Here is a 27227-nt window from a genome sequence, read left to right on the forward strand (position 1 = left end):
TGACAACAGATTTCTAACACCTTACACATCTAACATGCATTGTCACCATTATTTCCCAGACAGAAGGTGTGGAAGATGTATAAGCTGTTAAGATATGTAGAAAAATTAGACTTCTTTTTGGGCCGGTATTGATGGCCATATCTTTTAAGGATAAGTGGTCACAGACATTACATAATGTCTATAAACAGTAATTGGTGACAAAAAATGAAATGAAATAGCAAACGTTTAAGAACATTTAAAATGCCAACAGAAATGTGTTCAGAGGTCTTACTATAAAATACCAGTTGTAAATATTATTAACTTTCTGGGTAATTATCCATGTTCCGAGCTCACCCCAGAGTTGTTTGCAGCTGCTTGAAATGATTGTGCACGCTCATCAGCAGCGCGGCTGCATGGCTATTATGCCTGTTGAAGTAATGATTATGCTATTAAGTTTATCTTAATCAACAAGCTGTAAATGGAGTATTGTGGATTTGCAAATATTAATCAAGTCGACTGAAAGCAAAGCAAAGAGTTTTATTGATTCCAGGGTTGCCACCAGACCTCTCTGCTTGTGTAATCTGACTTTCTGTTTGAAGATATATTGTAAATACCATGGTGTTTCTGGCTTCAACTGAGATTTTTATCTTAATTTTTTGGGTTTGTTTTTGTTTGCTGATATTTATGCAGTTTGATTCTAAAGTGAATGAGGCTTGAAAGATTGAGTGACTCATTATGAGCCATAATGGTCATATCTGATTCTCGGATAATTGGTTTATTGATATCAGAAAAGAAGAAAAAGGTTGTTTAGTTAGTTATGGGAGAAAGAGAAAATTAAAGGGAGAGGAGAAGGGAAAAAAGGTACAAAAGAGATGGAAAAAATGAGAAAGATAAGAAAAGGAAAATGGCGAGAGGCTTGTGAAGAAAGAGAGGAGGAATGAAGAAAAGAGGAAAAGAAAGATAAAGGAAAGTAAGAATGGCAAAAAAAAAGAGACAAGGAAGGGGGAGAAAAAGGCCGAAGAAAATGAAAAAGAAAAAGAGGAAGAACAAGAAGAAAACTAATAATGAAAAAAAGATAGAAAAGGAGATGAAGAAAAAGTTGATGACAAAGAGTTGGAGGAAAATTGAGAAAAAGGTGAAATTAGAAAGGATGATATAAAAAAGGTGAAATTAGAAAGGATGATATAAAAAAGGCAAGGGAGGAGGAAAAAAATAAGGAATAGAAAAAGAGGAAATAAAAATAAAGATTAAAGACAAGATTCATGACATGAGAAGAAAAGGAGATAAAGGAGAAAATAATGAACAGTAGGAACAAAGAAAAAGAAAAACATTACAAAGAAAGACGTGAAAATGAGAAGGCAATAGAGGAGGAAGGAGAAAAAGAGAAGAGGACAATGAAGAACCAGGAAAAAATTAATAAGGAGAAGAAATAGAAGGACAGTAAAAACCAGGAGCAAGTGAGAAGAAAGAAGAATGGGAAAAGAAGAAAGAGAAGAGGAAAAAATAAATAAAAGGAAAAAAATAGATGAAGAAAAGGAGGAAGGACACAAAGACTAATGAGAAAAATAAGGAAAAAGATAAATTGAAGAAAATGATGAACAATAGAAACAAGGAGAAATAATTCTCATTCCTTTTCTGCTGTAGATAGATGAGGCAGAAAAAAAGAATAAAAAAAGAATAAGGGTGAAAGGAAAAGAAAAATAAGAAGGGTAAACAATGTTGGAAGTGAATAAAAAGGTGAAGGATAAGATTATGAAGAAAGTAAGAAAGAAGAAAGGGCAGAAAATGAAAGATGAGTGGAAGAAGAATGGGAAAAAGATGGAGAATAAGCAGAGGATAAAGAAGGGGGAATAGTAGGAATCACATAACTAAAAATAACAACAAAAGTAGCTGGCGGGGTGAGACATAAATCTCGGCAGCTGAGTGTGTAGGGAACTACTGGTATCAGCAGAAAAAAAATCATAGTTTTAATGAGATTACTTGTAGTTCAGGCAGTAGACTCATCACAATAAAGGAGACAATGGCCACCACCAAACAAGAGTTTTTGCATATTTGGTGGATGACCCGAACAAGAAATGCAATAAAGTAGGACATCGCTATCCAAATTGGAACAATGTTTTTCATAAAAGATGTTCTTTATGGACTTTACAGTTAAATGGCGAAAAGCTTTTTTGCCTTTTATGGCCAAAATCAAGGGTTTTTACAGCATTTATTCTCCATATAAAGATTTTCGACTTATGATTTCACCCCTTTGCTAGGACTTGTATTAGGTTCACACCACGGAGGCACAGTTGGCTGAGCCCATTAGCACACTTCATAGCGCAATCACAATGCCAACACTTATTCTTTCTTTAATAATGAAACAGTTGCGTCCAAGTGTCATGCTCACATTTCTGTAACCGACAATGGACACAATTTCTTTATCCATCAAAAGCCCATGGCAGATTACTGTGTACAGGAATTGAAGAAGAAGCATAAAGGATTTCAATAAATTCATGTGAAATCCCACTTCTGGATCTCTATTGATTCTTATTGCAAAAAATGTATATATCAAGTGGCTTTCTTCTGCCTCTTCTTCTGCCTCATGATATAACTGTGTTTTAATTTCCATAAATTTCACATCCGTGTATTTGTGGACTGAAATTTGCATCCTGCCTGGTAATAGTTTAGCACTTTCACAGTGAAGGTGAACAACTGGGAGCTATTCAAATAATCATTTCATTGCAATATTTAGAATGTTCTGTAATCATTTATTACTTTGTCAAGTCGAGGATTGCCAGATGGAAAATTACAATGAGCGGGGACTACTGAGCTGCAGAATACATTTTTACTTTCCCAGTTAACACAGCAAGTTCCATTACTTGTAGATTGGGCTGCAATTCGGAAATATTCTCATAATTAATGAGTTTAAAATTTGAAAGTGCCGTCATTCCATGAGCTGAACAATCAACGCACAAAACCCTTCATGGAAATGTATCCAAACATATTACTAGATTAGATAAAGTTATTAATTTACTTTTGATTAACTTACATTAGTTTGTGGTTGCCTTATATTGTGTTGTCTCTGCAGACGATTCTCCAGATGACTCCATTTTCATATAATTTCCAATTCTGTTGATAGCAGAATAGATGATAGGGACATATTGAGAAGATTTGCTACTCACTGTTTTTATATTTTCACTGATTTCACAAGCAGCGAGTTGTTTTCATAATATTGTGGTGCACAGAAGCAAATAAACTTAATGCCCCATCGTAATGCAGAGCGGACCGGACATTCGCACCGTCACTCCATGCTTTCTCTATGGGCTGATGGAGAAGCAGCATTTGGAATACACAACTACCACTATCTTGTAATAGGGCATTTAAAAAAGTGGTGGTCCTTGAAGTCAGACACGCTCTCATGAGAAAGGTATCCCCTATCCTGTTGGGATAAACCAAATTAAAAAATCAAATTAAAGTTCCTTTGATGCTATTTCAAAGGAACATAACAAGCCTGTTCAGGATGGAGATAATTTCTGGAAAATGGGTGACCATCTCACCCCATAACACTGGAAATGTCAGAATAAAAGCCTCAAACATCAGGGTAATTTCTGGTTAATTCTAGTTATTTTGCTATTACTTTTAATTAGGTTCATGGCATCGCCGCCTTTTTTTCATCCATCAATGACCAGTCTAGTGTTGCCGAGTTCTATTATTACCAATGCAATCTTTTTAAAAAAAAAGATACAAATAAACAACTTCCATATTATGCATGGCTTGGTGGTAAGATATATGTGAAACTAAAGAAGGTCAGTGGTGGTAGCATGCAGCATCCAGAGCAAAGCCACCCAGTAGATACATGATCTGAAAACAAATCCATCCACAATCTGCTTTTACATTATATGTTTTTCAAATATGTAAAAAAATAAGGAATATGTGTGTTAGAAAAAACTAAATATCTTCATATATTCAACTTAAACTTCCAATGCATGAACTCATACAGAAAATAAGAATGTTCTACTTTAAAGCTTGATAAGTTATACTGAAATAACAATTATTGCAATTCTGACCAGTATCATCTTATGTGGTTATAACTCTGGAACACTTATATGGGTCACACTGATTCTGAGGTTATCTCGTGACATAATGTAATTCATGATAGTTGTAAAATTTCTTTCATACAAATTAAATGAAAATTTGGTCGAAGTTTATAACATTTTGCAATTTTCAAACTTTTTATTTTTATTCTCTTAAATCCGAGAGATATGTCATCCAAAGTAGTGAATAAATAACATTTTACAAATGTCTACTTTACATCAGCACAACTTTTTAAACTAATTTTTTTTGTTAGGAAGTTGTAAGGGTTAAAAGTTCACCAGCAACAAAAAAATTTACATAACCATTTTTTTAGGGACCACATCACATTTAAAGTGACTTTAAGGGGCCTATATGACAGGAAATACCAAGTGACACCATTCGAAAAACTGCACCCCTCAAGATGCTCAAAATGACATTCAAGAAGTTTATTAACCCTTCAGGTACTTAACATAAATTAATGGAATGTGAAAGGAAAAAAGGAACATTTAACTTTTTTCACAAAAATTTCAGTTTAGACCCCCATTTTTTTTATTTTTGCAAGGGTGACAGGAAAAAATGGACCCCAAAATTTGTTGGCTAATTTCTCCTGAGTAGGCCAATACCCCTTATGTTAGAGAGAAAAACTGTTTGGGTGCACAGCAGGGCTCAGGAGGGAAGGAGCGCCTTTTGACTTTTTGAATGTAAAATTTGCTGTAATAATTAGTGGACGCCATGCCTCATTTGGAGAGCCCCTAATGTGCCTAACCATTGAAAATTCCCATAAGTGATGATTTTGGGAACTAGACCCCTCAAAGAATTTATCTAGATGTGTGATGAGCACCTTGAACTCCCAGGTGTTTCACAGAAGTTAATAACATTGAACCAGGAAAATAAAAAAATCATTTTCCCACAAAAATGTTTTTAGCCTCAATTTTTTTTCCTTTCACAAGGTTAATAGGGGAAAATGGACCCCAAAATTTGTTGTGCAATTTCTCCTGAGTACATCAATACCCTTTATGTCTTAGAGAACTACTTTTGAGGCACAGTGCAAAGGTCAGAAGGGAAGAAGCACTACATTGATGTTCAGATTTTGCTGGACTTGTTTGAGGGTGTCATGTTATGTTGGCAGAGCCCCTGAGGTGCTGAAACAGCAGAACCTGCCATTAATGATCCCAATTCACAAACTGCATCTTTTATTTGAATCATCTAGGGGTGCAGCGATCATATTGACACCACAAGTGTGTCACAGAATTTTATTGCATTGGGCAGTGAAGAAAAAATAATTACATTTTTACCACCAAAATTTTACTTAGACTCAGATTTTACATTTTCACACTGGGAAATTGGTAAACATGGTGTTAAGGTTGGTGGAACGCACCAAATAAAATATAATAATGTGTGTTCTCAACCCGGGGTCCAGCATGCAGAGATGGAACCTGCTGCTAACTAATGGCAGAACAAGATGGTGGTTGAGTGCCGAAAACACGTGGGTTAAATGTCACCCGTTGTGAACAGTGGCGAGCTCAGTTGCTCCACAGAGCCACAGCAACAACGTAAAAGAACGCTGTTTCCTGTTGAACGTCATAGGGCACAGCAGATATGGTGCGAGTGATGTCTCTATGCTCAACCCCTAGAACGCTGGGGCTAGAGTCTGCCTGGACCCACTATGTGCACGGCGTTGCACAGGTGATGCCACTAGTTGGCGCAGACATTAGGCACTGACTCTGCCTCCTAACTGCACTATCAGCATAGGCACTAGCTGACATGGCTGAACAACACATGCATACCAAGGGTAGGGGTTTCATAACGAGTCAGTCAACAGAGACAATCATACGTGCATACAACACACACACCACATGGTCTATACTAGCGCATGGCTGTGCAGCTTTGAGATCCTTTTATAGATCCCAGCCTGCCAGGACCTTGCTAGTGGACCAATCCGGGTTCGCTTGAGGACCTGAGCAGCTGACCGCCGACCACCAATGAGAGGATGCCACCTCATGAACATGCTCCGTATGGCGAAACCCGGTCTTTGTCTCAGAAATGACTGCTCACTGCTGATTGCTGTTGATTGCTATAGCTGAGCCTGGAGAGGCAGCAGCAATCAATCGCACAGCATGGGTCTGAGCAATACGCTGAGACAAACGTCTCTGCTGAGAAGGATCGGCTGAGACTGAATGGGAGACCGAAGGAGAAGACATGGCTTGGGATTCCTCCTGTGCAGAGGGTGAATCCTGATGCCTAACACATGGCACCAAAATATGTCCCACAATTTCTGCTGAATGCTTAGATACCCCATATGTGTCTGTAGCCACACAGAGAGACTCTGGAGGGACGGAGCACTATTTTCTTCCTGGAGAGTACATTTTGCTAGAATACTTTGTGGACACCATATATATTGAGGTTATAAGAGCTAGCAGAACAGAATCCCCCCTCAAGTGACCCCTTTTTGGAAATTATACCCCTTTTGTATTTCATTTACAGATGTAGTGATTATTTTGACTCCATGGGTGTTTTCTAGAAACAGGCAGCAGTGGATGTTGCTGAGTGAAAATTTCAAACTGCCGTTATAGTGACCAGTATGCTGTTGTGACCAGTAGGTTGTGGTGCTCAGCTAATGGTTGTGGAGACATGCATCTGGAAGTTAGGTGGGCTGTCATCACTATAGAAATGCCAAACATGTGGACACCAAATGTGGTTTCGGCATGCTGGGGCTCAGAAAGGAGGAGGCATTTGGATTTGGGAGCAGAGAATTTGCTGAATTACCTCATTTATATCATTTTTTTATGTTTTAGCGCTTTTACACAATAAAAACTATTTTATAGGAAAGAATTATGTTTGCAACGCTTTATTCTGAGAGCTATAATTTTTTATTTTTCCACTGACAGAGCTGTATGGTGGTTTGCTTCTTGCCCGACAAGATGACATATTCAGTGATACCATTTTTATTTGTTGTGCTGATGGGACCACAGAGGGAGCTCCTTCTGCAATGCCTCGCAATGTCGCTGTCACTATTGACAGCGGCATCACAGAGGTTAAATGCCCACGATCGGTGCTAGCAATATGCTAATAATTCTCCACAAGACCTGACGTATACCAGGAACATTATACAAGACCCATCATATACTGGCGACACCCCACAAGACATATTAGTAAAATTAATAATGTCCCTATGTATCACAACAAAATGTGACACTTCAGACAATATACTATCACAAGTGGACTTACACATCATGTAGTCCAAAGAAGTAAACCATGAATAATAAAAACACTAGGCTTTATTTAACCCTTTCACACCCCAGAGCCTGTTTTTGCCTTTGTGACCGGGACAATTTTTTCAATTCTGACCAATGTCACTTTATGAGATAAAAACTCTAGAAAGCTTCAACGGATCCCGGTGATTCTGAGAATTGTTTCTTGTGACATATTGTACTTTATGATAGTGGTAAAATATCTTTGATAATACTTGCATTTATCTGTTAAAAATTTTCAAACTTTTAATTTTTATGCCCTTAAATCAGAGAGTCATATCGCACAAAATAGTAAATAAATGACATTTCACATATGTCTACTTTACATCAGCACAATTGTTGAAGCATTTTTTTTGTTAGAAAGTTGTAAGGGTTAAAAGTTGACGAGCAATTTCTCATTTTTCCAATGAAATTTACAAAACCTTTTTTTAGGGACCACCTCACATTTGAAGTGAGCTTTGGGTAATATGACAGAAAATACCTAAAATGACACAATTCTCAAAAATGCACCCCTCAATTTGCTCAAAACCACATTCAAGAAGTCAATTAACCCTTCACGTGCTTCACAGGAACTGAAAATGCGGGAGGAAAAAATAAACATTTAACTTTTTGTCACAAAAATTTTACTTCAGAACCAATTTTTTTTATTTTCACAAGTGTAAAAAGAGAAAATGAACACAAAATATGTTGTGCAATTTCTCCTGAATTTGCTTATACCCCATATGTGAGGGTAAACCACTGTTGTGGGTGCACGACCGAGCTCGTAACGGAAGGAGCACCATTTGACTTTTTCAATGCAGAATTGGCTAGAATTGAGATCGGACGCCATGCCGCGTTTGGAGAGCCCCTGATGTGCCTAAACAGTGGAAACCCCCCAATTTTAATTCAAACCCTAACCTCAACACACTCCTAACCCTAACCTTAACCCTAACCACAACCGTAACACCAACACACCCCTAACCCTAATCCCAACCATAACCCTAACCACAACCCTAACCCACACACACCCCTAACCCTAATCCCAACCCTAACCATAGCCCTAACCACAAAAATAACCCTAAACACATCCCTAACTCTAATCTCAACCCTAACCATAGCCCCAACCCTATCCCTAATTTCAGCCTCAATCCTAACCCTAACTTTAGCCCCAACCCTAACTTTAGCCTAACCCTAACTTTAGCCTAACCCTAACTTTAGCTTAACCCTAACCCTAACTTTAGCCTAACCCTTTACCCTAGCTTTAGCCTAACCCCAACTTTAGCTTAACCCTAACCCTAACTTTAGCCTAACCCTTTACCCTAGCTTTAGCCTAACCCTAACTTTAGCCTATCCCTTACCCTAATTTTAGCCTAACCCTAACTTTAGTCTAACACTAACCCTAACTATAGCACTAACCCTAACCTGCCTTATCTGTTTTTTTACTTTATAGCAAGATTACTGACTGGCACAGCTGTTACCAGCAGCATTTGTCACAATGTTTCTCAACTCAATCTTTCACTGACAGGAGGTCAGAGGAGAAACAGAATTATGAGGTAGATTGCCCAGGAAAGTCTGTTGCTACAAGAAGCATTCCCAGTGATTTATCTCACTGGCTGGTGTGACGCTGACGTCATCAGGACCTGAACCAATCAGGTCTCGATGAGGTCGGGGGTCACAGGAAGCATTTTGCACCAGAATCCCCTCGTTATAAGGTACATGGAGATCCCAATAAGCAGAAAAATCCCAACTGAAGACAAATGTCGGTGCAGCACAAAGCCCTGCTAGCGCCGACGTATATCTATCATTGACATCATGAAGAGGTTAAGAGGCATGGCCGGGGGAATCTGCATTGCCTCGCTAGAGGTGAAATTCTTGGACCGGCGCAAGACGAACCAAAGCGAAAGCATTTGTCAAGAATGTTTTCATTAATCAAGAATGAAAGTCAGAGATTCGAAGAAGATCAGATACCATCGCAGTTCAGACCATAAATTATGCCAAGTGGCGATTCTGCGGTGTTATTCCCATGACCCGCAGAGCAGCGTCCGGGAAGTATGATTGCAAAGCTGAAACTTAAAGGAATTGACGGAAGGGCACCACCAGGAGTGGAGCCTGTGGCTTAATTTGACTCAACATGGGAAACTTCACCCGGCCCGGACTCGGAAAGGATTGACAGATTGAAAGCTCTTTCTCCATTCTGTGAGTGGTGGTGCATGGCCGTTCTTAGTTGGTGGAGCGATTTGTCTGGTTAATTTCAATAACAAACGAGATTCCGGCATGCTAACTAGCTACACGACCCCCGGCGGTCAGCGTCCAGCTTCTTAGAGGGACAAGTGGCACTGAGCCAAGCAAGACCAAGCAATAACAGGTCTGTGGTGCCCTTAGATGTCTGGAGCAGCATGCGCGCTACACAGAACGGACTAGCGTGTGTCCACCCTCCGCCAACAGGTGCGGGTAACCCCTGAACCCATTTTTTGATGGGGATCGGGGATTGCAATTCTTCCTTGTGAAGGAGGAATTCCAAGTGCGTGCTGATTTTAAGCTCATGTTGATTAAGATTATTAAAATGTTAAAGACAAGAACAAATAAAAAAACAAAAGTGTCAAGTAGGGGGACCCTCAAAACGGCATACAAAATCACATAGCAAGAGTGGTAAATTAATAGCTCCAATGTAACAAAACCCCATATAAGAATCAATATTGATTAATCCAAAAGAAGGAGGTATAATAAACAATTTCAAAATAGATTCTTTGGGGGAAAAAATGACCCCAGCACTGTCAATATGAGAAACTCCCTATATGCACAAAATCATACTGCGTCAACACCATATAAGGGATGCAGTGAAAATTCCATACATTCACAGTGGAAATTCCTCAATAGATTATCAAAAGGAGTTCTAGACAAATAGGGACATAAATAAATAGAGAATATTATCTGCTGTGCAGCAAGAAAGATACCAGTGTTGGAACGAAAGTCGACCAAGAGACCCCCCTCCTCACCACTAGACATGCGTTTCGCCCTAGCTTCTTCCGAGGGGCTAACAATTCTCCACAAGACCTGACATATATCAGGAACATTACACAAGACCCATCCATATACTGGCAACACCCCACTGGTCTTGTATTGTAAACACCACAGAAGACATGCTATACGCTGGGAACATCCGAAAGGATCTGATAAATATTGGGAACACCCCCCAAGATCGACCATATTTTGGAATCACCACACCTGTCGTGTTCTGGGAACATCATACAATACCTTCTGTATACTGGGAGAACCCTATAAAACCTATTGCTTACTGTGAATCCCCCCCAAAAATCTTCCATATACGAGGAACAAACCACAATATGCACTGTACACCAATATGCACTTGGTAGCACATCCCATAGGATATGCCATATACCGGGAACATAAAACAAGATCCGCCATATACAAGGATAAATGCCATAAGATCTGATGTATACCAGCAACACCCCGCAAGACCTGAGGTATATTGGAAACACCCCAAAAGAGTTAGTAAATATTGGAAACAACCCACAAGACCTGCCATATACTGGGAACCCTCTACAAGACCCTATGCATACTGATAATACTCCACAAGACTTGCTGTATACTGGTACCACACCACAAGACCTGTCGCATACTGGGAAAACTCAACAAGACCTGCCATATACCAGAAACAGTGCACAAGAATTGACATATACCGGGAAAGCTCCACAAGACGCACTGTATACCAGGGTCTCCCCACAAGACCTGCCCTGTACCAGGAGTACCCCATAAGACCTGCCATATGCTGAAACATCCTACAAGACCTGATGTATACCAGGAACACTACACAAGACCTGCCATATACTGGTAACACTCCATTAGACCTGTTGTATACTGTGAACACACCACTAGACCTGTTGCATGTTGTGCACACCTCACAAGACTTGTCGTATACTGGGAACACTCAACAAGATCCGCTGTATACCAGGAGCACTGCACAAGACTTGACATATACCGGGAAAACCCCACAAGACGTACCATATACTAGTGTCACTCCACAAGATCTGCCTTGTTCCCCATAAGATCTGCGTATTCTGGAAACATCCTACAAGACCTGGTGTATGCTGGGAACACCCCACAAGACCTGCCGTATACCAGAAACACTGCACAAGAATTGACATATACCGGGAAAACTCCACAAGACGTACGGTATACCTGGGTCTCCCCACAAGACCTACCCTGTACCAGGAGTACCCCATAAAACCTGCCATATGCTAGAAACATCCTACAAGACCCGATGTATACTAGGAATACCACACAAGGCCTGCCATATACTGGTAACACACCATTAGATCTGTTGTATACTGGGAACACACCACTAGACCTGTTGCATGTTGGGCACACCTCACAAGACCTGCCGTATACTGGGAACACTCAACAAGATTCGTTGTATACCAGGAACACTGCTCAAGACTTGACATATACTGGGAAAAGCCCACAAGATGTACCGTATACCAGGGTCACCCCACAAGCCCCTACCCTGTACCCCATAAGACCTGTGTATTTTGGAAACATCCTACAAGACCTGGTATATGCTGGGAACACCCAACAAGACCATATGCTGTGACTTCCCCACAAGACCTGTTGTACACTGAGAACACCCCACAAGATCTTCCATATACTGGGAACACTTTACAAGACCTGTTGAATACTGGGAACACTGTACAAGACTGGTCATTTTAGAGGTGACCCAGACATCTTGTCTCAGATCCTTACATTTGACCATTTTTCCTATCTCAAACTTCAAGAGCCAACTATTTTATTTGCTGCTCAATGTATCCTAACCCTGACAAGCACACCTTCGCTAAGTAATCAATGTTCTTCACTTCACCTGTCAATGGTTTTAATGTTTTGGTAGATCAGTGTATATAAATTTTTTGTTTTATAATTACTTTCGATCAATTTATTGGTTATTTTTCCCCTTCACATTAAACAGTGATTTTGTGTTCTGCAAATCTTGAATGTCTTACTAGTACAGGACACTTTTTTCGACAGACCCTTGTCCTTTATAATCAGGCCATTTGTGCATTCTGAGGCTGCTCATTAAAATGACCTAGTTGTGTACAGTAATTTGTTGCTTAATGTAATTTTCTTTTCGGGTCACTTTGCCATTGATTTAGCCAAATACGTCTTGCACTTTTCTAAAACAGAAAAACCAGCAGGGATTTAATTATGGAGGCGTAACCAGTTCTTTTTATAAATTGTATAACCTAGAAAATAACGCAGCCCTGTAAAGCGTTTATATGTGTGCTGGACCAGAAATTTAGCAGACAACCTACACCAATAAAGAACGCTGTGGGTGAAGGTGGTTGTCAAACACTGGAAAATTTAAAGACCATTCTGTGCATTTTGTATAAAGAATGATGGAAGGGGCTTGGATTTTTGATTTGAAGAAACATTTATAACAAAAATGTCATGCTGATATTCCAAAAAATCAACAAAGTATATGACTAACTTGATCTTCAGTATTAAATCCTGCCAAAGAGTTATGTGTATAAATTCTGAGCCAAAATTTACAATAGATCTGTGAATATTTAACAGTTGATATTGATGTCTGGGAAGAAAGAAAATGGGCAAAAGAAAAGATCCAACCAACTTTGACAGTAGCCAAATTTTGATATGTTGGTCAAAGCTTCTCTATACCAGCAAGTTTTTTGGAATATTCCTGGTATATGGTGTGCCTTGTGGGGTGCTCTTAAAATTAGGAAGGTCTTGTAGGGTATTCCCTTGTAAGGAAGGTCTTGTAGAGTGTCCCAGATCTATGGAAGGTTTTATGAGGTGTTTTTGGTATATTGCAGATGTATAAAGCAGGTTGTATATGGTGTTCCTGATAAAAAGCAGGGCTTGTGTAGTGTTCCCACTATATGACTTGTCTTGTGGTGTGTTACCGGTATACGACAGGTCTTTTGGAGTATATGAATGTCTTGTGAGGTGTAAAAGATGTATGAAAGGTATTGTGGGGTGTTACCGGTATACGGCAAGTCTTGTGAGTTATAACTGGTGTACAGAAGATATTGTGAGGTGTTCCCAGTATATGGCAGGTCTTTTGGAATCTTCTCAATATATTTAAGGTGTTGTTGAGCATTAATGATATATGGCAGGTCTTGTGGGGTTTTAGTAGTGTATGGAAGGGCTTATGGTATGTTCCAGGTATAGAGCAGCACTTTCAGGGTGTTCACGGTATATGACAGGTCTTTTGGAGTGTTCTCATTTAAGACAGGTGTTGTGGGGGGATGTTACTAGTATATGGAAGTTCTTGTGGGGTGTTCATCATATGCAACTGGTCTTATTTGTTGTTCTTGATATATGGTTGGTCTAGTGGAATGTTTTTTCGCATGCAGATTATCTGGTGGGGTGTCTTTTGGTATAAGATATGTCTTATGGGGAGTTTACAGTTTACACAGATAATTTGGGTTGTTCCCAGTATATGGCAGGTGATTTTGGTCTTTTAAATAGACTGTATCATAAGTGTTGTGGGGTGTTACCCGAATACAGAAGGTCTTGTGGTATGGTCCGGGTATACATTACATTTTTTGGGGTGTTCCTTGTATATGAAAGGTCTTTTGAGGTGTTCGCAATATAAGACAGGTGCTGTGAGGTGTTACTGGTATATGGAAAGTCTCGTAGGGTGTTCTTGGTATACAGATTATCTTGTGAGGTGTTTCTGGTTTAAGAAAGATCATTATATAGGTTTCTGGTTTAAAGCGGGTCTTGTGAGATGTTCCCACTTTATGGCAGGACTTTTGTTAGTCTTCCCTGTATCTGGGCAACACTGTGGGGTGCACCTGGTATGCGTTACATTCTGTGGGGTGTTCCAGGTCTGGAGTGATAATTACTTAGTGGTCATGATGGGGTGCCGAGACAGGTCTCAGACTTGATGTTTAACGGGACACTAAAGATCTCTAATGCTGTAGGAAGATTCCAGTATTTTCCTTGGCACTTGTTAGAGATCAGGGCATCAGGGTTCTTACAGATTTATGGCAGTTCTGCATTTTTGTCACAGACTTCTTTCTGTCTATGAAGAGGCTGTATTGCTATTTTATGTTTTTCTATATATTTTACCTTGCTTTTCACTTTTCTCCATTTCTTCTTCATAATCACTGATGCTTCTAAATACCAAGCCTTCAGAGACAGCCTAAAACTAATTAATCAACTTTGCAAACTGCACAGATTCCTCCAAGTCGAAGCTGCAGTCGTAACTACCTTGGGAGTCATTTTCTCGCTTTTTTCATGCATTTTCCTTATCTAATTATTGTACATCTAAATAAAGGTTTTTACTCCAACAAGGCTTGATTAATTGGATATGTATTTCTATATCAGGTCAGTAATCACCAAAGGATGGATGACAAGCTTCAAAAAAAAAAGAAAGACTGGGTGTAAAGAAATGCAATTACTTTACAATTAAAAGATCTCCTGACATATATGACACATTATTCGAAAATTAAATTTGTTATTAAGCAAAATAATTAAAATAAATCAATGTTTCCAGAAGACGAAGAAAATGCTTTAATGAAATGTTTGAGCGGCGCAGATATTGCAGATGGAAAGAATGATGGCTCCTCTGCAGGTTTCATGCACAGAATCGCTAAGTGATGTCTAATCTATAGAAAACAAAACCTGCATCTTAAATATTTAAAATGAATGTGATGAGGAAATTTAATTAAAGGAACTTGCCTTAATTCATATAAGATGTTGCAGGTTCCATTATTGCAATTGTACCAAATAATCAATATGAATTACTGATTATATGAGCACTGCAACATGTATATTCATCAATCAGAGCAGACGGAATTGTCGTATAAATGCCCGACCTTTATGTTATACCGAACCATGTCATACTTTAGGTCTAGCACCCAATAATATTCCATCTACTCTAAGATTTTTTTCAGGAACTGAGCTCTAAAAGTATTTTATTTAGATACAAAATGTATTTACACCAAAGAATATTACTGGGATCAATGACAAAAGATGAGTAGGTAGAAAATAGTCAGAATAAAATCTGCCCAAACATTTCTCAATTACCTTTTATTACGGTTAGAGAAGTCTCCATTTCTTATTTCCTTATACTACATTTTGTATGATTCTAGATAACTATGTTGTTTACTTTACACACCTCAGCATTGAAATTGCAACTCTAAAAAGGAAATCTAATGGAATTCTGGAAATTATAGAATGGCTAGACAAGTTACTGATCTGCAGATGATGAGAAAATTGGAAGGAAAATTTAAAAAATAAATCTCGATTTCTTCAGTCTGGAGTCTGAGCCTCATGCAGAAATCTTGGCACCTCCAGCCTTGGCTGCTGTCACCGAGGTTAATAATGGTCACCTAAGGAAGGTTCTGCCACTGATTGAACTTGGGCAGATCATCAAGATCCGCTGCCGGCAGCTCCTGTGTAGTTACCGACCAATGACATCCAAAATGTGTTAGATGGAGACAAGTGCGGAGATGCTGCAGCCACAGGGCCAGGTTTAGGCCACGCAGATAGCTCACAGAAATAAGAGGAACATGCAGCCCAGAGACATCATGTGGAAAAACAGCTCCTGGGACAGTTATTTGCATATCATTACCATCTATTGATCTTGTGATTTGTATAAATCCACAACTTTTCAATCTTGATGTTGCAATTTCAATGTTAGGGAGTGTATTATTGCAGTAACGTCCAGACTCTTAAACTTCTGAGAAATTGGTGATAGTTATGGATTTATCTACACCTGCAAAAATTAATTGGGCTCTGTCTGAAGGCATGTTTGCATAGGGTTTTTTGACACCCTTAAAAAAGCAAATTTAGCAATTAAAGTGTTATTTATATAATAATAATATTAATAATAATAAATAGTAATAGTAATAATTATATAACTCCATTGATTCCATGTTTTGTACATGAGAAGGGGTGACATCAAAATACAGATATCACAGCAAACAAACTAACAATGATAGACTGGTACAGAGGGAAGAGGACCCTTCCCTTGTGGGCTTACATTCTACAGGATGGTGGTGAAGGAGACAGTAGGTCGGGAGGGCTGCAGCATCTCCGATGGTGTTGGAGTGGCAGAGTGGTCATTGCATGCTGTAGCTTTCATGAAGAGATGAGTTTTCAGGTTCCATTGAAGGATCCAAATGTGGTGGATAATTGGACGTATTGGGGCACAGAACTCCAAATGGGGGATATTCGGGAGAAGTCTTGGAGGCGATTGGGTGAGGAACAAATAAGTCTGGAGGAGAGAAGGAGGTCTTGGGAGGACCAGAAATTATGTGAGGGAAGATCTCAGGAGATTAGTTCGGAGATGTACGGAGGAGAAAAGTTATGGATGGCTTTGTACGTCAGTATTAGTAGTGTGAAATGGATATGCTGGGGAATTGGGAGCTAGTAAAGAGATTTGTAAAAGGGGGGGAGTAAATTTCTATAACTACATAGAAGTAACTATAACTTCTTTTTGCTATTTTACACAAAAAAAAAATCATATGTTTGCTAAAACATTGTACAATTTGTGCAAAAATTTCAGGTGTAAATTAAACTACCCCAGGGATGACCACAAATGATAAATCAGTCTAAAACATCTAGAAAAAACCACACTGACGTAAAAATTAGAAAATTAAACAAAATACAACTTTAAGAAAGGCACTGGGATTCTCCCGCTGCACAGGGTGGATCCCAGGCCTTGTCTGCCTCTGCAGTCTCCTAGTCTGTTCCAGCCACAGTGGAGAATGCTCAGCAAAGATGTCAGTCTCAGCATCTTGTTCAGACCTGTACAGTTCGCTGGGTTACTTCTGGCCTTCCAGCCAAAGCTATGGTAACCAGCAATAAGAAGCGGCTAACAGACGCTCAGAAGGCTAAGTCCAGAAAGCACTCTACTGAGCATGCTCATGAGGTGGCGACCTCTCACCGGTCTTCGGTTGTCAGCTGTTCATGTGATGTGGCAGTTACGGATTGGTCCACTAGCAAGGTCCTGTCTGACTGGACTTAAGCGGAGCATATAAAAGGGTCTTTCAGGCGCATGTTGGCATACTAAGATTCTTTATGCTATATGTGTGTCAGTGGATACGTTACCATTCTGTGTGACCGTGTGCCACTTCTAGCATGGTGATTGTGTGTCTAGGCAGGCAGTGTTGGGTGGGAATTCCCGCTTGGCCCAGCATCTCACTCCAGGCGTCCTAAATCGCATGTGCCATTTGCACAGCTGAGTGTCACAGCGAGCAAAACTACAAGCCTAGACTTCCCTGGGGGTAGCTATAGGGACCCCAACTAGCGTTATTACTTGCTGTACTCCTGTGACATATAGCAGGGTATAGCTCCGAGTGCTCTGTTATTGTACTGCTCTGTGGAGCAACCAAGCAGGTACTTTGCACTCTTTCCACACTGAGTGATCTTTAACTCTGTGTGTTTAAGGTGCTTGCACACAGCATTACGCCACCATTGCTTACCAGCTGTGGGTCCTCCATCACCGCACGGTGGAGCTGGGTTGCAATTGCACCTTCACATAATTTATATTTGGTGCAATCCGCAAACCCTAACTGGTGCAAATCCTTTGATGAATTTTATAGCTAATCAAAAAGTCAATAATTAAGAGTAATTCAAACCAAACAATTGTTAAAAATGAAATGATGTATCTGCCCTACATAATGGATTGAAAATACTTTTCATAATAAAAGCCATACTTGTTATAGTATTACTATGTATATTGCATAAAAATAAACAAGAAATTACATCCCTTACATGGAAACCAGTGAAGACATTATGTCCGTGCATCAAATGAGAGAGCTTCATGGGATCCGCAAACCAAGGAGGCCTTGTGGAAGCTGTTACATTGATTACATTTTCTTATATTCTTAAAAAACACATTATATTCACCTGTTTTGGGCCCTCACTTGACTCTTTGTGAAGCTTGCAGTTCTGTCTCCTTTCCACCATCCTGCATAGCAGGGTTGTAAACCGTCAACAAGTTCCTGGACATTCAGTAAGAATAGGATACTTTTTCTCCTCTCTGTAAAAAAGAAATTTGACGCATCTCCAATTTTTTATTATTTTTTTAAGTTTAAGAAACGTCTACAGGAATATAATGACTGGAGTGATCAGCATTTTACAGTCCACCATAAATGCAGCTGTCTTTATATGAGAATGGGATGTAGACATGTATCACTTATAATCTAAATAATGTATTATGTTTTCCAATGTGTCCATAAAAAACATTGACTGTTCAAAAAATTTTTAAAAGCTGTTGGGAAAAAAAAATCAAGATGGCACCGTTGCACCATGAGGATTTTTAGTTCTCTAATTCTAAGGACAGCGATGCCTCAGCAGTGACAGAGACATAAAGGAGATGGCCCAGAATGGGTGATTAAAATGGCCCTCAAAAGAATAACAAAAAAAGAATTTTCCAACTAATTAGAATTGTTATAGATTGATATTGATGGGTTTTTTTAGGTTACACGGTATGCAAAATTTTGATTTATGACAATTGCTTCAAATCCAATGACTGATTTTTATGTTTTCTTATGCCCTGATTAAAAAAAACTTCTATTTTTAAACATCACAAGGATTTTGCACATAAAGAGCGAAAAGTTGCATACAAGTGAAATTAACAAGAAAAATCTTTATTACAGCAATCAATGTTATTATTATTATTATTATTATTAATAATAATAATAATTTTTTATAGCACCATTAATTCCATGGTGCTGTATATGAGACGGGGTTACATCAAAATACAAATATCATTTACAGTAAACAAACTAACAATGACATACTGGTACAGAGGGAAGAGGATCCTGCCCTTGTGGGCTTACATTGTAGGATTAGGGGAAGAAGACAGTAGGTTGGGGGTTGCAGCAGCTCCGATGGTGTTGAGGTGGCCATGCGGTCATTACAGGTTGTAAGGTTTTATGAAGAGATGGGCTTTCAGGTTCCGTCTGAAGGATCCAAATGTGGTGGATAACCAGACGTGTTGGGGCACAAAATTCCAGAAGATGGGGGATATTTGGGAGAAATCTTGGAGGCGATAGGGTGAGGAGCGAATAAGCATGGAGGAGAGAAGTAGGTCTTGGGAGGACCGGAAATTACATGAGGGAAGAGATTGAGAGATTAGTTCGGAAATATATGGAGGAGAAAGGTTATGGATGGCTTTGTAGGTCAGTGTTAGTAGTTTAAACTGGATATGCTGGGAAATTGTGAGCCAGTGAAGGGATTTGCAAAGAAGCAGGAGTGCAGCAAGGAGAGAGATTAATTAGTCGGGCAGCAGAGTTAAGGACAGACTGGAAGGGAGCAAGAATGTTAGAAGGTAGGCCACAGAGGAGGATGTCGCAGTAGTCAAGGCGGGAGATGATTAGGGCATCCACAAGCATTTTGGTAGAGTGAGGGTTAAGGAAAGGACGGAATCTGGAAATATTTTTGAGCTGGAAGTGACAGGAGGTGGCGAGAGCTTGGATGTGCGGTTTGAAAGACAGAGCAGAGTCAAGGGTTACACTGAGGCAGCGGATTTCCTGGACAGGGGAAAGTGTGAATTCATTTATTGTGATAGATAGATCAGATAAGGAAGGTGTGAGAGATGGAGGAAAGATAATTAGTTCAGATTTGTCCACATTGAGTTTGAGGAAGCGAGAGGAGGAGAAGGAGGATATGGCTTATAGACACTCTGGGATTCTGGAGAGCAGAGAGGTGACATCTGGGCCAGAGAGGTAGATCTGAGTCTCATCAGCTTATAGATGTACAGGAATCCATAGGACTTTATGAGCAGTCCCAGGTCAAGGGTAAAGATTGAGAAGAGTTCCTAGGACAGACCCTTGAAGGACACCAACAGAGAAGGGACGAGATAAAGAGGTAGTATGGGAGTAGGAAATGCTAAATGTGTGGTTGGTAAGGTATGAGGAGATCCAGGATTGGGCTTTGACACCAAAAGAAGAGATGAGTGGTCAACTGTGTCGAAGGCAGAGGACAGGTCTAGAAGGAGAAGTATAGAGAATTGTCTGTTAGCTTTGGCTATAAGTAAGTCGTTAGTAAGTTTGTTCAGGGCAGTCTCAGTGGAATGGTGGGGACAGAAGCCGGTTTGTAGGTTGTTGAAGAGTGAGTTATATGCAACGTGAGTGGAAAGTTCAGTGTGGATGAACTGCTCCAGGAGTTTGGAAGCAAATGGGAGCAAAGATACTGGGCGATAGCTGGACATAGTGCTCGGTTCAAGGGATGGCTTTTTGAGGAAAGGTGTGGTTGTGGCATGTTTGAAAGCAGAGGGGAAGGTACCAGAAGTTAGTGATAGGTTAAAGAGATGGGTTAGGGTTGGGGAAGAGGTGGGATGGGATAAGGTCAAGTGCACAAGCGGTGAGGTGTGATTTGGAGAGAAGATGAGCAAGCTCTTTTTCAGTGATTTTGGAGAGTGAAGTTATGGGGTTAGGGCATTGGTGTGGCATACAAAGGGATTGTGGTGGTCGGACAACAAAGACCTGCCTTGTTTGGTCTATCTTATTTTGAAGTGCATGGCAAAGTCCTTGGCAGAGATTAAGGAAGTTGGAGGGGGCAGTGGTGGGCGGACGAGGGAGTTAAAAGTGTTGAACAACTGTTTACGGTTGTATGATAAGGAAGATACAAGGGATGTAAAGTAGGCATGTTTAGCAGAGGTGAGAGCTGATTTGAATGCAAGAGTTGCTAGTTTGAGTGCAGTGAAATCATCTTGCTAATGTATTTTCTTCCAACGCTGTTCTGCAGTTCTGGATACTTGCCGAAGCTTTTTAGTGATGTTATTGTGCCAGGGTTGTCTATTGATTCATCGCACTCTGCTATGCCTGACAGGGTCGAACAGGTCGATGGTTGAAGCAAGAGTGGCATTGTAGAAACTAGTGGCAGTGTCTGTGTCATGGAGTGAAGATATGGAGGACAGTGGCAGAATAGAGTCAGAGAGTGTGAGAGTGTCTAGATGTGTGAGGTTTCTGCGGGAGTGCACAAGTTGCTGGACATGGGTGACAGTTGTGGAGGACAGGGGTGAGAAAGTGAGCAAAAAATGATTTTTTAGCCCACTATTTCTTATTTTCACAAGGGTGTCAGAAAAAATTGGACTACAAACATTATTGCACAGTTTGTCCTGAGTATGCTGAAGGAGCGCCATTTTGGAATGCAGACTTTGATGGAATGGTCTGCAGACTTCATATTGTGTAAACAATAGAAAACCCCCAAAAGTGACCCCATTTTGGAAACTAGACCCCTTAAGGAGCTTATCTAGAGGTGTGGTGAGCACTTTGAACCCCTAAGTGCTTCATAGAAGTTTATAACACAGAGCCGTGAAAATAAAAAAATCATTTTTTTCCACAAAAATTATTTTTTAGCCCCCAATTTTTTTTATTTTCCCAAGGGTAACAGGAGACATTAGACCTCCAAAGTTGGTGTGCAATTTGTCCTGAGTACAATGATGCCCCAAATGTTGGGGTAAACCACTGTTTGGGAACACATCGGGGCTCGGAAGTGAGGGAGCACTGTTTCACTTTTTGAACGCAAAATTGGCTGGAATCAATGGTGGTGCCATGTCGCGTTTGGAAGACCCCCTGATATGCCCAAATAGTGAAAACCCCTCAATTCTAACTCAACCCTAAACCCAACACACCTACAACCCTAATCCCAAACCTAACCCTAGCTCTAACCACAAACCTAACCCCAACACACTCCTAACCCTATTCCCAACCCTAACCATAACTCTAACCACAACCCTAACCCCAAAACACCCCTAACCCTAATCCCAACCCTAACCATAGCCGTAACCACAAACCTAACCCCAACACACCCCTATCCCTAATTCCAACACTCACCCTAATTCTACCCCTAACCTTAACCCTAGTTCCAACCCTAATCCTAACCCTAATCCTACTTTCAACCCTAGCCCTAATGGAAAAATGAAAATAAATATATTTTCAATATTTCATTATTTTTCACTAACTAAGAGGGTGATAAAGTGGGGGGTTATTTACTATTTATTTATTTTGATCACTGTGATTGGGTTTATCTCAGTGATCAAAATGTACCATGAATGAAATCTTCCCGGGTGCACTGCGCGTGTGCCCGCCATTTTCTTCCCGGAAGAAGATGACGGCGCCCATGGAGGGGAAGCATGCGGGCCGAGGACCACCGGGAGGTCCTGGGGGGGATTGGGGACCCAATTTTTCTCTCCTCTGATATGCGATCACATCACAGGAGGGAGAAATTAAATGACACATCAGACTTTTTATTTGTGATGGCCGTTATTCGGTTAATAACGGCTATCACAAAAGCGGGGTCAGTAAAAGCCAACCCAAATCATGTTCTCTGGGTTCTCGGCTACCCCCAGCAGCTGAGAACTGGAGAAAATCTGATGCTGGGGGGGATGCCATACACTTTTTCCACAATGCCGTGAATTAACGGCGCTGTGGTTTAAGTACCCTTAACTACCGCCATTAAAAGATGTATCGGCACTCGTCAAGGGCTTAAAGTTGACTTTTGAAATTGTTGAATGGCTGCTGTTTACCTCTTATATCAGCTCATGCATTTATTGTGTTATTATCTTTGGAGGACAGGGATGCAGGGTCATTAAACAATCAATGCTTGCTAATATGTTGATTAACCATTGTATAAGTCTATGTAGCATTGTTAACCTGCAAAAGAGTGGAGAAACTATTTATTGATTGGAGAAACAGATTGATTAAATATTCAAACAATGAGATTAATAGCATCCCACCTTCCCCCCGAACCATGGATGATGGCTTGAACCACAGATGTGGGTATTAAAAAGGGACCTATATTCTTATAATGCGGTGCTTCATAGAACAATAGCCACAAGACTATGACACAATCAAGGGGAATATAGATTTGACATCCTACAGGGACCATGGCCTTAGCAAGTAGAATACAGATCTGCTCCATTGACTATCATTGAATCCATGAATATGTTTGGGGAAGCCAGGCTTTGGACCCACCAGTCACCTGACCCCATGGAGATGCTCAGAGAGGCCAGGTAGTGAACCTCCGGTCACCTTACCCCATGAAGACGTTCGGACAAGCCAGGTTATGACCATCAGGTCACCTGGCAACATGCCTCAATGGATTGTCAGCTTAATTAGCTTGTTGATACCTCATCTCTGTGGGTGCCAGGCAAAAGCGGGGTGCTACAGTTGGGGGTAGTTGACCGTGGAAACCTCAAAGTCACTGCTGCTATAATCTCAGGGAGTCAGCAGATGGTTGAGATTCTGTAATTTTGGGAGTGTTCTATATGTTAGTATCTGGTGGTTCAATCAAGTATTTCCACTCTCTTTTACCCTCAGCCTGCATTGTCTGAGTAGTATTCTGTCCACGGGAAAGGAGAGCCGGTGTTCAGTTGGATGAGCCTTGCTCTATGTGGTCTTTGGCCAGCGGATGAGAGCACGCACAGATGCATGTGTCTCATATGAGGATTCAGCCTCTGTGATCCCACTGATCTCAGAAAATGAGGGTTTAATGTCTGGGTCCTGTATATGTGATTAATAGGGTCCCAGTAGTCCCATTGTGGATAGGTGATGACTTGCAGTGTTGTGAATAACCCTTTAACTTTACACAATTTTACAACCTGAGCCACCATGTTTTATTCCCAATATCGGCTTGTGCTGAGCAGTGACCCTATGGTGCACCATTTTCTTCATTAAGATAACCATTCATCATTTCCCATTAGGCAGGATTTTTAGCAAAGGCAGATGTTCCTGCCCTCTACCCATACATATGAGTGTTTTCAGATTTATAGAAAGCAAACCATTCATAAATATTAATCTAGCTTAAAAAAATCAGCTTTCTTGTTTTTGACACATCTTTTTAGAAGTGGTACTTTATGCTCAGCGTCATCTACTCAGCCAAGATATCAACTGGGGCTTTCACAACCGCCAAGCTTCTAAAATATCTAAAGAATTACATGGCTCCCCACAACGTCCTTCATGACAAAAAACAATTCTCCAAACTCTGCTGCTTTTTACTTTGCAATATATGATTATCCTGGCAATTAATATTTCCTGAGTTGCATTCTTATTTGTTTGTTGTTCTCAGCAAATACTTTGGAACGAGACATTTAGATATGCAGAGACATGATTTAAATGTTTGTTCATGCAGTTTTATAATTCAAACATAGCGACCAACCACACTTCTCATAAGAAAGTAATAATTATTCAGCTCTGAACTTCAAATATGATCCTGAATTACATTTATAGAATCATATTTCTTTTATGAATATTTGCTTTCCCTGTGTGGTTTATTTCAGAAACGGAGAGCTTGGAAGATGTTCAATTGAAATATCCAAGCAATGAAATGTGATGTTTTTTGTAACTTGATTAAACAAATTCAAACTTAAAATATTTATGCATTGAAAGTGCAGAGTGAATGTTTATCAAGCCAGAGCTGCTGAGGAAAGTGCAACACAGTATCAGCAGGTAAAGACGCACAGCTCATAAATTCTGACAACCGTGGGGAAATTAAAATGAAATCTAAAGAGGTGACCTAAACTCGATGATGAGTTCTGGTTAGGCTTCTACTTGTGGAACCATTAATTGTAGAATTAAATGGAACTACACAACAATTTTGTTCATTTATCTCATAGCTGATTGTGGGCCTGCAGGTTCAGAGCTCAGAGGACTGACCATGTGAAGTTGTTCTCTCTCTTTTTCATCCTCCTCCTCTGTTTAGCTCTTTTACTTTTTATGCTTTGTTTTCTACTTTCTCTATATTTTTCTCTCTTCCTCTTTTTCTCTCACCATCGTTCTTCATATTCGTAAGATCATACCATCTTGTGGATCTGAAAAGTAAAGAGCTCAGTGGAATTTGCCTGCAAAGCTTCTCTTGCCCTCTCTCTTTTTTTCACTTTACCTATTTCTCTCTCTTTTATTCTTCACATCTTTGTCTTTTTCTCATGTCTTCTCTTTATTTCCCTATATTTCAGTTTTCTTTCCGTCCTTACTTGTTACCATCCTTCTTCCTCTCTTATTCTCTCTGTATTCCTTCCATCTTCCCATCTTACTTTATTCGTCACTTTTTTTTCTTTTATTGGCACTTGAGGAAATTGTCAGAAAATCATTCAAAGTATTATACATAGTATATAGATAATAACATAGTTCAGCTACAATTTGTCAATGTGGTGGCATCTTTCACCCGGCTTACCCCATGCTTCTTAAAAAGCTATGGTGGGAAAAATTCTCCCTTGATCATTGCCACTGTTCTAAGAAAACTCAAAAGTAGCCTACCTTATTAAAGAAGATCATCACTTATTTTATAAAACTTACATTGGGCAAAGTTATCAAAAATCATTAAATAATCATCATGGTTACAAGAATGAACTTAAAGGGTTTCCTGTTTTGCAGAGGTTGTGTCTCAGTTAGAAATCTTTTATCAATAGATCTGTCTTAAGATGTAGATTTCGATATTTCTAAGCTCAGTTTTCTAGGTGTATAAAGAGCGAGCGGTACAGCCCTAAATATCCATGGGAGACAACAAAATGATGACATAAATATATGTTCCTCTTCATTTTTTTCTGACAAGAAATAACCCACTAATAGTGATGGACGAGCACTAAAATGCTTGGATGCTCGTTGCTCGGGTCAAGCAGATTGGAATGCTTGGGTGCTCGCAACGAGCCCAATGTAAATCTATGGGAAACTCAAGCATTTTTGCTGAGCCCCCCCCCCCCCGTCAGTCTGCCAATGGACTAAAAATTGCGGAAATCGTATGGAACAGTGCTCAAATGACATGGGAACAGCATGGGGAAGACCCCTGGAAGCATTTCTGACTCCCTCGATGCTGCTGTGAGCAATGTTGTCAGAGTCTTATGCCACTTTTATAGGCTCACAATAAAACATACAAAAAAGAAAATAAAATGGATTTTCCTGGGAAATATGTTAAGGAACATCCTTTCCAGGGTTGTGACTTGTATATAAGGCAAAATAAATAACCAAAAACAAAAATGCTCCTCCACCACTTGGGCTTTGTTCACATGTAGTGTTTTTATGCTTTTTTTTAAATTTAGCATTGCTTTCAACCAAGACAAATGCATTCACTGGGAAAATGTAATTTTAACATTTTACAACCTTATCTGGCCATGTGGTGTGTGACACATCATCAGACACATCCTGTTTCATTTATGAAGGAGGTACTCTGAAAGTCACAAAGCCTTTTTTTATAGGGCCATCAGGCGGCCTTTACTATTCTTAGAGATCCATCAGCCGGCTATGCTTTGTTGTTCCCATTATTAAACAGTGGGTCTCCTATATGGTTGTTGCCTATGCAGTGAGTGGCAGGGCTGCTAAAAATTAGGACACACCCCAATACCCCTTTGAACAGATGTATAGGAGGGCCAACTGAAAGCAATGTTCCCATTATTAGGAAGTTGGTACTCCCATACTGTTTGCCTATGCAGTGAATGCAAGGCCTGCCTTGCACCAAATATAGACGCACTCTAATACCCCTTTGAAGAGCTGTACAGGAGGGCCGCGTGAAAGCAATGTTCCAATTTTTAGGAAGTTGGTACTCCTGTGAGCAGGTTGCGGGATGCAGTGACAGAAAGAAGGCAGATCAAGGGTTAACATATTTACTTTTAACAGATATTTACTCCATGCAGGGAGATGGCAGATATAACGGGTGGCAAAGTGGGTAATTGGTGAAGATACGGGTAAACAAGAGTAGTAACAGTTTTCCTAAGGTGTAACTTATCTGGTCCAGACGACTCCCAGGCTGGAATTTCCATGGGGCAGGCGATGGTGCCAACAACTGTCAGCACAAAGAGAACAAGGTGTTGTCCTGCAGTCGTCAATGAGCTGGGTTCTCACGGCAGCGATCAGCCTCTGATGCCTTTGGCGGGTTTCCTGGTCCAAGGTTCGGTGCGGAGAGCAGGGCACAGTTCAAAGCACTGCTGGGGCCTAGCGGGGCCTGAAAGATATACACTGGGGGTTCAGAGAGCAG

At 40.2% G+C, this 27227-nt stretch overlaps 1 long non-coding RNA gene across 1 annotated transcript; it reads right to left on the bottom strand.

Annotated features, from left to right (window-relative positions):
- Positions 1-1696: 1696 nt before the first annotated feature.
- Positions 1697-25322, bottom strand: LOC141101107 (uncharacterized). The gene is made up of 4 exons (XR_012234893.1): positions 25143-25322; positions 24917-25071; positions 18162-18294; positions 1697-3090 (listed from the first exon to the last, which is right to left on the bottom strand). It is a non-coding gene; the product is annotated as an uncharacterized lncRNA (long non-coding RNA).
- Between the last annotated feature and the right edge of the window lie 1905 nt (positions 25323-27227).

This window comes from Dendrobates tinctorius, unplaced genomic scaffold, assembly GCF_039654945.1.
Source record: "Dendrobates tinctorius isolate UK_male_01 unplaced genomic scaffold, ASM3965494v1 ptg000114l, whole genome shotgun sequence".
Lineage (NCBI taxonomy): Eukaryota > Metazoa > Chordata > Amphibia > Anura > Dendrobatidae > Dendrobates > Dendrobates tinctorius.